A 17,500-nucleotide genomic window follows, 5' to 3' on the forward strand; every position below is an offset into this window, starting at 1 on the left:
ACTCCTCACTCACCCCACACACACCTCCATGTGTTCACTCCTCACCACACACACCTCCATGTGTTCCCTCCTCACTCACCCCACACACACCTCCATGTGTTCACTCCTCAGCCCACACACACCTCCATGTGTTCAGTCCTCAGCCCACACCCGCCTAAATGATGGAGCAGCCGCCAGTTGGTCTCTGTCTCAAGCTTATGTGTGTGTGTGTGTGCAGAGGTGGGCACAAATACATCAAAAACTATTTTGTTACAAAATACAAATACTGGCGTAGAAAATGTAACAAAATAAAATACAAAATACTGATGTGAAAAATGTATTTAATTAAAATACAAGTAATTAGTAATTAGAAAATACAAAAATACCCCCACGATAATCATGGTATGCCAACTTTTAAAATAAACTACAAGAAATACTAGTTTTTTATTGGCTGACGGAGGCCTAGATTCTTTACTTTTGGTTGAAGTAGCCTGGTCCTACCATACTCTCGTACATTCATAATGTACAGAGAGTCTGGCCACTTTCCATTGCCAAGCATGAATTTCCTTGAATACATATACTCTTTTGATGATTAAAACAATTGAATCTGCCCAGAGCCACTCAGATCTGCCATAACCAATCACTATACGTTTGGTCGTGAGGTGACATGCTCAAACTAGCGACCTCAACGTCATCGTTCTCAGCTACTCCCTCTGTTCGCTGATTGGACCTGCACATTTTTGTCTTGAGAAAACCTGTAAATATACCGCAGACCCAGACTACGTAGTGGAGTGAAATGAAAACTGAACGGAAGTACATAGGAAGGCGGAGCCAGGCTACCTATGAAATAGTGAAAAAATGTAATCAGCATCCCATATCAATATAAATGATGATTGAACTGACAACAAGCAGGCTTTGCAACAGTGGAATGAACTCTGATTCCCCCCTACCCCCATCAGTTTACGTATTCAATGAAAGTAGTACGACAGATTGAACAGGTTTGCCTTTTTAAATCGAAATGCATTTCCCTTTTTGTGCTATAAATTCCTGCCTTTTGCCTTCATACATGACTGGCAACACGGGGGACAAATAAAGTAACATCCTGTACGATGTCTCAATATACAGAATTAACTGGGTGGTGAAAACTCGAGACTGTTTCGCATTGGGGAGGTTTTTGCCTCAGTCTCCTTCATTATTTCTGCAGATCCGGACGCCTTGGTTGATCCCTTACATAAATCCTCATGTCAAAGGTTATGGTCATGGGGTTCATGTCCTAAAGATTCTGACCTTTGACTCCCAGACTATAGGCTAGCATATTGTCATGGTTATAGCCTAGGTAAGAGGCTATATTTAACTGTGTGATGAATTCTTGGCTAATTTGAGGGGGAAAATTTAAGTTAAGTATTTAAGTATTTGAAATACTCTAAATACAACCCCTCAAAGTATTTTGTTACAAAGTACATTTGAATTTTTCCAATCCTGCAAAATACAAATTACAAAATACACTAAAGTAATTAAATACGTATTTAAAATACATATAATTGAAATACTGCCCATGTCTGTGTGTGTGTGTGTGTGTGTGGGGGGGGGGGGGGGGGGGGGGGGGTTCTGATTAGCCTACGCTAATTGATATCTGAACGGTTACAGGGAGTGTTGATCAGTGTTGGCCCACTTTAAGGCTAGCCTTCTGCTTTATTTCTAAGAATAAAATTCTACAGAAGCCTGACAAGAAATAACGGCCAGCGTCCAATTCAAGCTTGCCCCAAATAAAGGCCTGTGCTTTGCTCGGCCTACTGTAAGTAAATAAAAGACCCCGGCCATAATTTTAGGATTTACGGTAAAGCACCGTGTTTATACACAAGGCTAAATATAAAGCGCTGTGTTTATATTCAACGCTTGTCTCTGGAATGGGTAACCAGTGGTGCTTTAAAAGACAAGCACCTTAGAATATTGGCCCGGAGCCCTTGTGTACAGTATGTGCGGTGCGGTTGTAATGTATACATTATTGAACTGGAGCCCTTGTGTACAGTATGTGCGGTGCGGTTGTAATGTATACATTATTGAACACGTATGAATAAGGAATCGCTTTGTTCTCTACGGTATGCCCTCAGAAGCTGAATATAGAGCACTTTTATGTGAGAATTTAAGGCTTCATTTGGAAGGTGTTTTAGTGTGTGGAATAAGTACCATATACTCCTGTACTTTCATTTGGAAGGTGTTTTAGTGTGTGGAACAAGCACCATATACTCCTGTACTTTCATTTCCCACCTCACTGTTGCAAGGCAGTCTCTTGTGCCCGGGGGGATAGTTACACCACCTGAGGGGCAGTTAAATCACCTGAGGGGCAGTTAACCATTCTAAATGGATTTTTTGAAACTGAAGGGTGGATGTCAGGTCAAGGACAAACTCAACAGTGGTCTGTTGATTGCAGAGGTCTGTCAGAAAAGACGGCATGACATGTAAAATGACGGCAAAGGGCCACTTTTCATCCTCCACTTCAATATTTCAGAGCCTTTTAGGCAACAAAATGGAGCCCCGGGAGCCCCATCTCCCCTCACTCTGAGAAAACCTGCGTGTGTGTGTGTGTGTGTGTGTGTGAAATGTTCCATTTCTGATATCCTACTGGCAGGGCTGACTGCCACATACAGACACACACACACACACACACTATCTCCAGAGAGCAGCGAATCAGTCGGCCATTTTGAAATATCTCTCTCACAAGAGGGAGGAGATAGAGAGGAGCGCTTGGCTGGCAAGTTCCGTCTGACTGCTCTGTCTGTGGTGGAACCGGCTGGTGGCGGCAGGGGGTACCGCACGGAGCGCTGGAGAGCTGGGGGAACAGTGAGAACCTCCCGGTTCTCCGCGGGGTTCCTACGGTTTGATGAAAGCCCTTCACATTAAACCTCTCAAACTGAGATGAAAGTGCACCCATCCGGAAATAGAGAAGCAAGACGTGTGACCTCAAAAACGTTACAGCAACATGACTACCCCATGCATACACACACACACACACACACATATATATACATACAGTATAGACATATAGCCACACACACACACACACACACATGCACACACACACACACACACCTAGACAGACAGACACGCACACACACACACACACGCACATACACACACACAGACACACACACAAATGAACCCCTCCACACACTCCATTCATTTGAATTCAGAGCCCCTCAGAAAGAGCCCTGAAGCAGTGGAGGCTGGCCTGGCCAGGCAGTGCTGAGCGGGTATATTAGCACTGCTAGGTGCCAGGCCCGTAGTCGTGTCTGTGCCCTCTTTAGGCGGCTCTTGGCACATGAGATGCCCACACCAACGAGTCGGTCCAGTGCCTATCTCTGCCCAAGGCCTGGCATTGCTGGCAGCGCTGCACGGGGTGGGCAGATTAAACCAGGTGAGTCCAGCGCTATTTATGCCCCAGAGGGCAGAGGGAGAAGAGCCAGAGCAAAAAAAAAGTCCCTCTTTTAGGAATAAACCGGAATGTGTTTCACACCTTCTGAGGACCTAGCTATCTTCTAAAAGTATTCTTCCGCGTTCCCTTTCCAAACACACTCGTATTTCACGTTGTTTACAAAACTGAGTGCAACATTGATTTTATGTGACAGGTTCCCAAAAGGTGTTAATCCACTTGTTATAAAAACACAGCAACGTGCCACAGGTACGCTCAAGTGTCAGAACAATGTTCCCAACCAATGTGTCACAGACTCAAGGCAAGCCTCCAAGCCAAGCCAAGCCAGGACAGAGCAAGCCAAAACCAGCCGAGCCCAGCCGAGACACACACACACACACACACACACACACACACACACACACACACACACACACACACACACACACACAGCCGAGCCCAGCCAAGCCAGCTGTGCTGGAAGATTAAAGCGTCCAGCACCTCCAGCCCCTGGGACCCTAAATGAACTTGGGACAGAGTGTGTGTGTGTGCGTGTGTGTGTGTGTGTGTGTGTGTGTGTGTGTGTGTGTGTGTGTGTGTGTGTGTGTGTGCGTGCGTGTGTGTGTGTGTGTGTGAGAGTATGCAAGGGGAAAGCGAGGAACGACATCTCGACTGCCCCCTTCCTTCAAACTTTCTCTCTCTCTCTCTCTCTCTCTCTCTCTCTCTCTCTCTCTCTCTCTCTCATCTTTTTATCTTTTCCTCTCTCTTTCTTTCACTCTCCCTCTATCACTTTCACTCTCTCTCTCTTTCACTCACTCTCTCTACTACTCTATTTCTCTCTCTGCCTCCTCAGGGGCTTGTGCTAAATGGGATGTTGGAAGGGAGGGGACTTCATTATGGTACTATTACAGTTTTTTCCAATTGCTTACACACAATTTTTCAAACCGAGTTCTTTTTAACAAAATTTAAGCACAGGTATCCAAACGCCACACTCAGTTTGCATAATTCCTAGATTCTTTGCAAAATGAAACACTTCAGTCAAAACATACACACTTCAGTCAAAACGTATACACACATTTGTAAAAATGCCATTAGTTGTCATTTAACAAACACAGTCCTCAATGATCAGACACTATTGCAGCCAGTTTCACACTGCAGTGATAAATGCAAAACACATTTGTAAAAAGAAAAAATAGGAAATAGCATGTGCTAGATTTTTGCCCAGACATTGTTATGTAAGGGATCATTTAGATGTCCAAAAAATAGTGACAAACCCACAACATTCTTCATGATTAGTTCAACATAGGGAAAGTGTACATAAATAGGTCTTTAAATTTGCACTTGCACTGTACAACACTGAAGACTGCTGTAGACTGAATATTTCAAGTATTTCTTTCAATACTTACAGTATTTCTAACCATAATCAGTTACAGTAATCAACCAACAATGAAATCAATTGAACAAATAAAATCTGTAGACAAACAAAAACTACTGCATAAAGTACATACACTTTGACTCTGAAGAGCAACTAGGCCTACTGCAAAAGCAACAAGACTGTATAGCACACCTGAGTGCTGCGTTTTCAATTTTGCACATGTGTGCTTACACACCTGGTGGATGTGATTATCCAATTCGTTCATTAGTGTAGTCATTGGCAATCCGGGGCTTTGTAATGACAAGGAAGTAACCTCACAATCCTTATCTGTGTCTAAGGTGTGGAAATGTGTGTGGAGTTTTACAAATCACTTTGTGTAATGTTTTGCAAAAAGGGTGAAGCAGACATTGTGTGTAATGTTGTGCAAATCTGTGGAGGTGTTTTGCTCCTTGGAGTAAAATTTTGCTAATTGTGTGAAAAAAAATATTTTAGTGTGTAAACAATCGTAAAAAACTGTAAGGCGGTAGGCAGTTAGTCTGGACAGGGCCTTAGGAAAGCAAGTGTACTATTAAGGGAGGACCCTAGACAGGGCCCTAGGAAAGCAAGTGTACTATTTAGGGAGTAAGAGACGACCGTGGACAGAGCCCTAGTGTATTATTGAGGGAGTAAGGGAGGATTCTGTGTACTATTGAGGGAGTAAGGGATGATTCTGGACAGGTCCTAGTGTACTATTGAGGGAGTAAGAGACGACCCTGGACAGAGCCCTAGTGTACTATTGAGGGAGTAAGGGATGATTCTGGACAGGCCCTAGTGTACTATTGAGGGGGTAAGGGAGGACTCTGAACAGGCCCTAGTGTACTACTGAGGGGGTAAGAGATGATTCTGGACAGGGCCCCCTGGAAAAGTGGCAGAGTGGGACATTAAATGTCACTTGACGATTTCAATATCTACTGGCCCCCTCCCAGTGTGAGTGAGTGTGTGTGTGTGTGTGTGTGTGTGTGTGTGTGTGTGTGTGTGTGTGTGTGAGAGGGTACCAGCAGGGTTGGGGAGGGCCCACAGGGGAGTTGGTCTGTGGTCACACAGTCCAGACTGCTGGAGGGCTCAGCAAAGGACTAATCCAAGCAGCGATATCCAGCCCTCTCCAAGATCAGAATGAGCACACACACACACACACACACACTCACACGCACGCACGCACGCACGCACACGCACACGCACACGCACACGCACACGCACACGCACACGCACACGCACACGCACACACACACACACACACACTCACACACTCACACTCACGAACAAGACAGCAGCACACACAGAGCAAGGCAGCGCAAGTGTCTGTCTCTCTCTCTCTCTGTGTGAGATGGATCAAATAAATGGGGCCATTAACAAAGAAAGGATTTCAGACTGAATGGGGAAATTTGTCTGTGTGTGTGTGTGTGTGTGTGTGTGCGAGTGTGTGTATTTGTCTGTGTGTGTGTGTGTGTGTGTGTGTGCGAGCGTGTGTATTTGTCTGTGTGTGTGTGTGTGTGTGTGTGTGTGTGTGTGTGTGTGTGTCTGTGTGTGTGTGTGTGTGTGTGTGTGTGAGCGTGTGTATTTGTCTGTGTGTGTGTGTGTGTGCGAGCGTGTGTATTTGTCTGTGTGTATGTATGTGTGTGTGTGTGTGAGTGCTCCATGCAGTGGGGACTGCGTGACTAAAGACTATTCACCACACCAAACATTAGCTTTGATAATTAAAACTAACTCACTCCCTCACAGAAACACATTAGACTAAAACAAGCATTTTAGCACATACTGATAGATAGCTCCTTCAATCAAACCGCATACTGATAGCCCCTCACGTCAAACACAAACATCTCCTTTTGCTTGCGCGGCTGATGTTGACATTTGTGGTGCTTAGGCAGCTTCCATCACTGAGAAAATGTAAAGTCATCTAATGTGTGTGTGTGTGTGTGTGTGTGTGTGTGTGTGTGTGTGTGTGTGTGTGTGTGTGTGTGTTAAAGTCGTCTAATTGACATTTGAATCAGTATGTTTGTTTGCTTCATCTTTAATAATTCACAGGGTGGAGTGGAACCTACCAGAGGAGTGCCATCTCATCTCCAAATGATCTTTTATGGCCTATACAGACTACACCATCTTTCTGTCTTTCACGATCATCTTTTACGATTGACCACGTCAGACTATAGGCAATCAGAGAACCACAAAATCTTGCCGCGTCTTGGTCGCAAGAGTGGCCACATTACAAGGTCATCTATCGTAGCCTTCTCGTTGTGTATCGTCACAGTGTCAGTGTCAACAGGGGAGTCGTAGGAGATTCCCCACAAATTCTGACATGCTAGACTTTTGGTTGTAACGTCATAGAATGTCGCAGACAATAAATCGTGGGTCGTTGAATATGTCACATTACAAGACGCTTCTCCTTCGAGTGTCGCTCCCGACTTTGAATGTTCGGACACGACAATGGAAATTTGCCGGCCACGACACAATGGTGGTAGCCTGGGTGTTCCCATCCTGCCATGCGCGGTGATTTGATTCACGCTGCTAAGGCAGTCTGGAAACTACCGCCCTAATTTTTGCCTAAGATAGGGGACCAATCACAGAACAGGGGGGAGAGCAAGACGATGATGAGATATGCACAGACGCGTTTGATAGACATCCGTGGCGCCCAATGAACGGATCTGGGCATTTTTTAAAATAAGAGAATATTAATGTGTGGTTGCCAGACCACGTCTCATTTCAGAAGTGGTATAGGCGCTAGCCAGGCTACAAACGTGGCAAAATCGGGCTGTAATCGAGTAGTCTGCACGGGCCATTAGAGGAGGTAGGAGGAGCCTAGTCGGTGTGGGACACATGGGGGACATCTTCCTGCTCAGCGATGATTCATGGAACTGTGTCAAGAAGGGGGAGACTTGGGCACTGCGCATGCTGAGTCGTTTGGGCCCATTTTAACCTCACGTTCTCACACAACCCAATTATTTGTTCTGGGGGACAGACAGACCCACAGCAGAGCTTTGGGCCGCTGCTTCGCCTCAGGCACTGAAGATGTGTGTGTGTGTGTGAGAGAGAGATAGAGAGAGAGTGTGTGTGAGTGAGTGTTTGTGTACATGTCGGTGTGTGAGTGTGTGTATGTGCAGGTGTGTATGTGTGTGTGTATTTGTGTGCATCAGTGAGTGTGTGTGTGTGTGTGTGTATGTGTGTGTGTATTTGTGTGCATCAGTGAGTGTGTGTGTGTGTGTGTGTGTGTGTGTGAGTGTATTTGTTTATCTCTGCAACAAGGGATGTTGAGAGCTCTCCGTCTGGTCATAATATCATCTCCAACCATGACAGCATTTTATACCAAAAAAAGTAGTTTCATTTTGTGCTGAAATATGCCCACAGAGACTTAGCCCCTGCTGCCTACTCTTCTCCAGACGGATATGTTTCAGCCTAACACATCTGTCTTGTGACATGTTTTCGTATTAAATAAATTAGTTAAAGCTTGAGAGTGTGTTCACTTTTTGTGTGTGGTTAACAGTTGCTCAGACTTAAATGCGCTACAAACAAAAGGGCAGTTTCAACTCGCCTGGAGTTATTGAACACCAAGCTGATGAAGCAGCAACTGATATGTCAGTGGACGCGGAGACACAGAAACAGGTCCTTGGAATAAACATGCGTCAATACTCCGGTGTTGAGGAGTAGAGGGGGTAGGTTAGTAACAATCTGTATCAGTAACACATGATCAACATCAGCTGCAAGCCTACACATTCAGTGGAATTGAATTTTTGAGAAAATAGTTTTTTTTTGTTCTTCTTTCCTCCTGCCTGGGCTTCCTCCACAGAGACAATAGGACTGTGGCGAGCGAGAGCGCCGCGGCTGACAGAGAGGAAATGGCTTTTTGATGTAACGCCGCCAGCGCTGCCCGTGGCCATCGATCAGCCCCTGCGCCGGCCCCCCTGACCTTCCTGCGGGACCACTTAACAGATAGGGTGGCGGCCGCGAGCACGGCCCATAAATAACCAGCCCCGGCGCGCACGCCATGCCATGCCTGCGCCACCTCCGCGCTAGCCGCTACCGCTAACCTGCAGCCAGGGCGCTAACGGGGCCGAGAGAGGAGGCCAAAGGACGGACAGGTGACTGAGCTGTTGCAAGCCATGTGTGAGTGACACATACACGTAAAGTGTGTTTGTTTGTGTGTGTGTGTGTGTGTGTGTGTGTGTGTGTGTGTGTGTGTGTGTGTGTGTGTGTGTGTGTGTACTAGCCATGAATTGAATAATGTAATCTAATGTGTGTATGCCCTCTCCCATTTCCTGCGCTGGAGGAAGTTGTCACTGATGTCCACCTGGCTCACCTTTGAGTTTGACCTGTGACCTTTGCCCTCTGCCCTCTGCCCCGGGCCCTCTGCAGTCCGTCCGTGTGGAAGCTGGAGATGGATCATGTAGATTAGGGTGCAGCTCACACACACTGATCTCTATCACAGCTCACACACACACACGCACACACACACACACACACGCTTTTCAAATGGCTGAAGAGCAGACTTAATGGTGCTGTTGGACACACAGTGTGGTGATGAGTGAGGTGCCTTTTGGCAGCACACAAAAGCTGAATGTGGAGCCTGCAGAAAGGAGCCACTCTCTTCAGCATACTGCAAGGACACCGACACCTGCTCTCTCAAGAGCTCCTCTACACGCACATATCTTCTCTCTGTGTGTGTGTCTCCACACATATTAAATGTGTCTGTGTGTATGTGTGTGTGTGTGTGTGTGTGTGTGTGTCCTTTCCATACGCATATTAACTGTTTGTGTGTGTGTGTCTGGTTGTGTCCTCTCCACACGCATATTACAGTAACTGTGTGTGTGTGTGTGTGTGTGTGTGTCCTCTCCATACGTATATTAACTGTGTGTGTGTGTGTGTGCGCGCGTGTGTGCTCTCTCCACACGCATATTAACTGTGTGTGTGTGTATGTGTGCGTGTGTGTGTGTGTCCTCTCCACACACATATTAACTGTGTGTGTGTGCGTGTGTGTGTGTGTGTGTGCATGTGTGTGTATGTGCGTGTGTGTGTGCATATTAACTGGCCTTTGGGAAGCTCTTGACCCGAGGGTGACCCCTCCTTACAGTGCGGTGTGTTTGAGCCTTCTCATTGGCTCGGTGAATGATGTCTCAATACCCACACCCATCAATACCTCGCCACTGCCAAGGACACGTGAAGGACGTCGGGGCTGAGCGGACGCCAGCCTCCGTTTACTCGTCCGGTGCGTCATCTGGCGTTTGAATGGTCCACTCTGGGTCTCTGATAGTGTGTGTGTGTATGTGTGTCCTCTCCATACTGTTACGCCCCTCTGCACCCCCACTGGCCCTGCAGTGACAGTGCAGCAGCCTTTGGGTGGCGAATGGGCAAATCAGCCTAATTGTGTACACCTGAAGGTGTGCATAAGAAGCTCCTGAGTTGGCCTTCCAGGGCTGGTATTTTTCACCACACCAGAGCAAGCCATGCTCTTGGGTGTGGGTGTCTTTTTCATATTGAACCCCTAGATTTTAGAGTGAATATTTATTTATTGCAATAAAAGATTATATTTTTGATAAACCCTGATGTCCGTCTCCATATTATGTTGCGGCTTCTGAGCCGGCCGTAACATAATTGGGGTGGTCGTCCGAGATTTTGAACGTTTTTACTATGGAGACTGGACTAGAGTTTTGGGGTGAGGTCTGTTGTTTTGGTGAGTATGGTTGTTTAGCGTTTGGTTTTTGTTAATGTTTTTTGCAGTTCTTGGACAGATTAGTCTGCATGGAGGCTACCCCGGGGAGGGGGCACGCTTCAGATTGCTGCAGTAGGCTGTCCTTGGTTTACTGTGGTGTACTGAGTTTAGCGTTAGCCTCGAGCCCGGTATGCCACAGAAGATATAGTGAGGTTAGTTTAGCTAATTTGGTAGGTCCAGGAACTGTTTTTCGCATTGACTTTTTGACAAACAAACATACTCACCACCCTTTTGTTTTGAGTTTTTGAATGGTGTGTACCTGAAAGTTAAAATGATCAGTGGCAGTTTGTGGCTTGTGGGAAGCCCTGTAATGTGTAGGAGCTTTGAGCTCGTTAGAGAGACCATTACTACCAATTGCCTGATTAGTGAAGTGGCAGCACTGCAGCTGTGTGTGTGTGTGTGTAGTGGACATGCCCACTGACCCCGCATTCACACTGTCTCCGTCCGTCAACGGATCTCATTCACTTTGCATGGGGCGGACTCGAAATGCATTGTGGGTCCGTCCGTCGCTTCAGCTCCGTTGCCTCCGTCAAGAAAGTTGAGAAATGTTCAACTTTTCAGGCAGCGACGGATCCGTCAGCCAATCGGATCGCGTGTATGCAAATACACATACGGCAGATCCAACCTCCTAGATCCGTTGACGGACGGAGACAGTGTGTACGCGGGGTGAGTGCATGGATATCAGCATTTATGGATGCCTAAACTATGAATGACCATGAGGGGAGTGTATTGTCTTTTGTGATGAGACCTTTAGTGTGGTGGTGGTCAGCCCATTTTTGTAAGATCACTTGTGTATGTTGCTAGCTAGGTGAATGCAGCAACTTTGTTTGTGTGGTAGTGAGCCACACTAGGTGATCAGTGTTGTGGGTGTGGCTTTCCAGAATTATTGGTCACAGGTGTGTGTGCTACATTAGATTGCAGTAACTAGTTGTGGTATGGGACCACTGTGTATGTGACCATTTGTGTGGTGACAACAGGCCACTTTTTGGTTGGGATTATTAGTTGCTACTTTTGGTTGATATGTAGTAACTTAAGTGAGTAATCCTTTTGGTTTGTGGCTGTTGTGCTCTACTTTGTGTGGGTCACGTGTTACTGTTTTCTGTGTTCATGTGTAGCAATTTTGTGTTTGATCCTCATGTGTGCATGTGTAGTGGCATCATTGTTTGTTGGGTTAGTCCACTGAACTATTCGAGTGAGAGCATTTAGTTGGAGAGGTGTAGTGCTTGTGTGAGACTATGTGACTTTTTGGCCTGTGGCTGCAGCACCCCCATACTTGGATTTCTCTGTTCCCCTCTCCCTCTTTCTCCAGCTTTCTCCTAGGTGTGGCTGACCGAAGACTGGCGGAGATTACAGCAGAGGGGCTTTGAGTCTTTTTAGGGCTCCTAGAGGAACCCTTTTAAGGGGGGAGGTGTTACGCCCCTCTGCACCCCCACTGGCCCTGCAGTGACAGTGCAGCATCCTTTGGGTGGTGAATGGGCAAATCAGCCTAATTGTGTACACCTGAAGGTGTGCATAAGAAGCTCCTGAGTTGGCCTTCCAGGGCTGGTATTTTTCACCACACCAGAGCAAGCCATGCTCTTGGGTGTGGGTGTCTTTTTCATATTGAACCCCTAGATTTTAGAGTGAATATTTATTTATTGCAATAAAAGATTATATTTTTGATAAACCCTGATGTCCGTCTCCATATTATGTTGCGGCTTCTGAGCCGGCCGTAACAATACGTATATTAACAGTGTGTGTGTATGTGTGAGTGAATAAGGCATTAGTGGGATAAGAAGGGTAATAGAATAAGCACTAGTGGGGTAATAAGGGTAATAGTGGGTAATAAGGGTAATAGACTAAGGCACTAGTGGGGTAATAGAATAAGCACTTGTGGGGTAAGAAGGGTAATAGTGGGGTAGGAAGGGTAATAGAATAAGACATTAGTGGGGTAGTAAGGGTAATAGTGCAAGAAGGGTAATATAATAAGACATTAGTGGGGTATAAGGGTAATAGTGGGGGAAGAAGGGTAATAGAATAAGACATTAGTGGGGTATAATGGTAATAGTGGGGTAAGAAGGGTAATAGAATAAGACATTAGTGGGGCAATAAGGGTAATAGTGGGGTAAGAAGGGTAATAGAATAAGACATTAGTGGGGTATAAGGGTAATAGTGGGGTAAGAAGGGTAATAGAATAAGACATTAGTGGGGTATAATGGTAATAGTGGGGTAAGAAGGGTAATAGAATAAGACATTAGTGGGGCAATAAGGGTAATAGTGGGGTAAGAAGACTCTTTGCATTTCTAAAAGGCTTTGCACTATACTCTGAGGACTGCTTTAACGAGACTTTCGTGTTCCTGGCTCCCGCTATCTCCGCTGCAAGTCAATAGTAATTCCATCCATTCCATTCCGGTCTGCTCCATCTCCCTCCATCCACATTGCGGAGGCCTGCTCCATCTCCCTCCATCCTAATTCCATCCGTGCTGCAGAGGCCTGCTCCATCTCCCTCCATCCTAATTCAAATGGAATCTTCTCTACGCATCGCACAGCGCCGCTGCGCTCTCTCTAAAAATAGCCTCTGAAATTGCTTCTATCGAACGATCTTTATTTTTCCCCCCAACTCCTTTCCAAATGACAAAACAATAACTCATCCAGGAAAACAAACAACAAACAAACAAGCAAACAAGCAAAACAAAACAAAACAAAACAAAGCACAGCAACACAAAACAAAAGTGTGTGTGTGAGAGTGTGTGTGTGTAAATGTGTTTGTATGCTTGAGAAGTATTTGTGTGTGTCTGGGTATGTGTGTGCGTATGCACCTGCGTGCTTGTTTTTATTTGTTTGGGTTCGTTTGTGTGTGTGTGTGTGTGTGTGTGTGTGTGGCCAAGGCCAAGAGGAGGGGGTGGTTAATGTTGGAAACAGTGGCTGGCATCTCACTGGTGTGTTGTCTAGTGCTGTAACCTCCCTCTGAGCTGAATACACTACACACACCAGCGGCACACACACGGATAGAACACACACCATGGGTCTCAGTACTCACCACTTGCCTCTGGAGATTAAATAGAATGTGTGTGTGTGTGTGTGTGTGTTTGTCTGGGTGTGTGTGTGTGCTGGGTTTGCGTGAGGGGGAAATTGGGGAGGGAGAGTGCTCTATAAACTTCATCTCACGTGTGTGTGTGTGTATGTGTGTGTCTCTCTTGCTGTCGTGTGTATGTATGTATGTGTGTGTGTGTGTGTGTGTGTGTGTGTGTGTGTGTGTGTGTGTTCTGCAAACCTTATCAGATCAGCTTTACTGGAAAAAGCACACAAATGACCAAGGCACGTCATACTGTGATTGATATCGGATATGAAATGTTCTCTCCAAGTAAGCATGTCATTTGCTAGAAAAATAATCAAATAAAATAAACACATTGAAGTAGTGAGACATGCATTATGTTGCCATATCCTCTAACAATTCAGTCATCATGTTAATGATTTATTATCATGCTTATTACTGTTTAAATGTTCATCACAAAAGCCTATCAGCGTTCAATCCTGAGTTGGCAAAACTGATGCATTATGGTCAACCAATTAAAAAAAAAGTGTGTGTGTGTGTGTGTGTGTGTGTGTGTGTGTGTGTGTGTTCAGAAATAAACAGACCCTCGCTACTTACATGAATAGACACTCTGGGGTAGCTGTACATCCACTTCTGCGCCCACTTAAGGTGCATTTTCTTGGAAATGTGCGCGTAAAAACATGGAGGGGTATGTATGAATATTTGAATATACTGTAAGTAAAATATATTCAAATGTTCAGGATCTCTCTCTCTCTCTACCCTGTTCTTTCTCTGTCTGTCTGGCAAGCAGAGGGGTAGAAGCACTGTCATGTATTGACTCTACCTGTGCACTCAACACAGAGGTGTAAAGGCGCTGTCATGTGTTGACTCTACCTGTGCACTCAACACAGCCCTGCCATGTGTTGACTCTACCTGTGCACTCAGAGGTGTAAAGGCGCTGCCATGTATTGACTCTACCTGTGCACTCAACACAGGTGACTTCACTACTCAACTCATCTACTGTACTGTACCTACTGCTTATCACACCTGAGTTTGGGCCTTCTATTCAGATCCTATTGTCTGTCAGTGTGAAGTAAGGGATAATGTATAGAACGCCGTTCATTATCGGAACATAAGTAAGCTACCGACAGGGCGAACAGGACTTGTTTCGCCCTGAAGGTACTTATTTTCCAATAATGACCGGCGTTCTATTATCGCACTTATTATACGGCTGCTAGCCAATAAGATAAAAGGGGGACAAAAGTTTATATAAAAAGTCAATAAATAACGATTTATTGCAGTTTCATAGCTTGTGCTAAGAAAATAGTCCATGGAACGTTCATGTTGCCATTGGCAGCGGTCATTATGCCGTCGGAGCGGTGATTATGCAAAAACAACTGACCTCAGAACATTGGGGAGGTCCGTTCAAAGTGAATGGGAGCTCCTTCAGCATTCCAGAGAGCTGTATAATAATGCACAATAATGCACAATAACAGCCTAAAGTTATTTTCTTTTTCCTTAAGATCACGGTAGCGAGTGTTTTCTTTCACCTGATAGCGTGTGTGTGTGTGTGTGTGTGTGTGTGTGTGTGTGTGTGTTTTTTGCTCGCTGTGGTAGCTGATTGTTACAGAACAGCTCTGCATTATTCATGTTATTGATCCGAGTTGTTTCAGTTGATCCGCTACAGCAAAGCGTCTCTGAGATGGATCTGGGCCAGATCTGTTTCAAACACAGCTGCTTCCACTACTGCCGCCGCCTGTTTAAAACACACACACACACACACACACGCACACACATACAGCCACATACACACTGCTACTGCCGCCGCCTGTTTAAAACACACACACACACACACACACACACACACACACACACACATATACTGTATACACACTGCTACAGAGCCCACTTGTTTAAAACAAACACACACATACAGTACACACTGCTATGCCTTCCTGTGGCTTTTGTGCAACGTCTGATCCAGAGAGCTCAGTGTGAAGCCATCGTATCTGAGAGATTCACACCTGAGAGATTCACAACTGAGAGATTCACACTTGAGAGATTCACACCTGAGAGATTCACACCTGAGGGATTCACAACTGAGAGAGTCATACCTGAGAGAGTCATACCTGAGTCAGGTTATGTCATCTCAGAGAGGTTATGACCAGAGTGAAGTTATTTCACCTGAGTAGTTTATCACCAGAGTGAGGTTATCACCTCAGAGAGGTTATGTCACCTGAGTAGTTTATCACCAGAGTGAGGTTATTACCTGAGTGAAGTTATTACATGAGTGAGGTTATGTCACCTGAGTAGTTTATTACCTGAGTGAGGTTATCACCTGAGATGGACGTGCTGGTTCCTCATACCATCTCGAGGAGAATTACTGCAGGAGTCACTCCTCAGGTTTTAAGGTGTACATACACAATGTGCATCTACAGACACACACACGCACACACACACACACACACACACACCCACCCACCCACCCACCCACACACACACACACACACACACACACACACACACACACACACACACACACACACACACACACACCCACCCACCCACCCACACACACACACACACACACACACACACACACACACACACACACATGGACACACACAGACTACCACAATGCACACATAGATGCATAGCAACACAAACCAGTGCATTCCCATCCACATATACACATTAACCCAGCCATTAACACACGCACACACACCCACACACAAAAGGAAAAGACACTTTAGCGGAAGCAATTTTCGGGGAGATGGCTTTTCACCCCCATCACTCTGAAGCGCTCCAGCCTCTCCAGCCATCACGGTGGCTGCAGGGGAAATCTTGTTAACACTTCTGGGTCCCGACGACAATAGCTGGCCTCCAAAACAGATGCCTGGAGGTTATGGACATGAATGATGCATGAGGAACAAGACCATAAAAAGAGAAATACGAAATACGAAGCGATGGACAAGAGACTGCTCAGTGTTCCCATCAGCCATAGTGCAGTTTCTCTCATAACAGGCTTGTCATAGTCCAGTTTGCAGCTCTCTCATAACAGGCTTGTCATAGTCCAGTTTACCATTATTCTCATAACAGACGTGGCATGGTGCGGTTCACTATTCTCTCATGATAGGCTTGCCATAGTGCAATTCACTATTCTTTCATAACAGGCTTGCCATAGTGCAATTCACTATTCTCTCATAACAGGCTTGCCATAGTGCAGTTCACTATTCTCTCATAACAGGCTTGCCTTAGTGCAGTTAGCTATTCACTCATAACAGGCTTGCCATAGTGCAGTTTACCATTCTCTCATGACAGGCTTGCCATAGTCCAGTTTACCATTTTCTCACAACAGACTTGCCATAGTGCAGCTTACTATTCTCTCATAACAGGCTTGCCATAGTGCAGTTCCCTATTCTCTCATAACAGGCTTGTCATAGTGCAGTTTGGCATTCTCTCATTACAGGCTTGCCATAGTGCTGTTCACTCTTCTCTCATAACAGGCTTGCATAGTGTAGCTCACTATTCTCTCATTACAGGCTTGCCATAGTGCAGTTTGCAATTCACTCACAACAGACTTGCCATAGTGCAGCTTACTATTCTCTCATAACAGGCTTGCCATAGTGCAGTTCCCTATTCTCTCATAACAGGCTTGCCATAGTGCAGTTTGGCATTCTCTCATTACAGGCTTGCCATAGTGCTGTTCACTCTTCTCTCATAACAGGCTTGCATAGTGTAGCTCACTATTCTCTCATTACAGGCTTGCCATAGTGCAGTTTGCAATTCACTCATAACAGGCTTGCCATAGTGCAGTTCCCTATTCTCTCATAACAGGCTTGCATAGTGTAGCTCACTATTCTCTCATAACAGGTCACAGCAAGTGGAGGCCACAAACTGCCTGGTTATTTATGGGCCAGATCTCAGTCCGAACTCTCGGCTTCTCAGAGCGCCGCGCTCGATTGTACTCTTCAAGTGTACCAAAGC

This window comes from Sardina pilchardus, chromosome 13, assembly GCF_963854185.1.
Source record: "Sardina pilchardus chromosome 13, fSarPil1.1, whole genome shotgun sequence".
Taxonomy (NCBI): Eukaryota; Metazoa; Chordata; class Actinopteri; order Clupeiformes; family Clupeidae; genus Sardina; species Sardina pilchardus.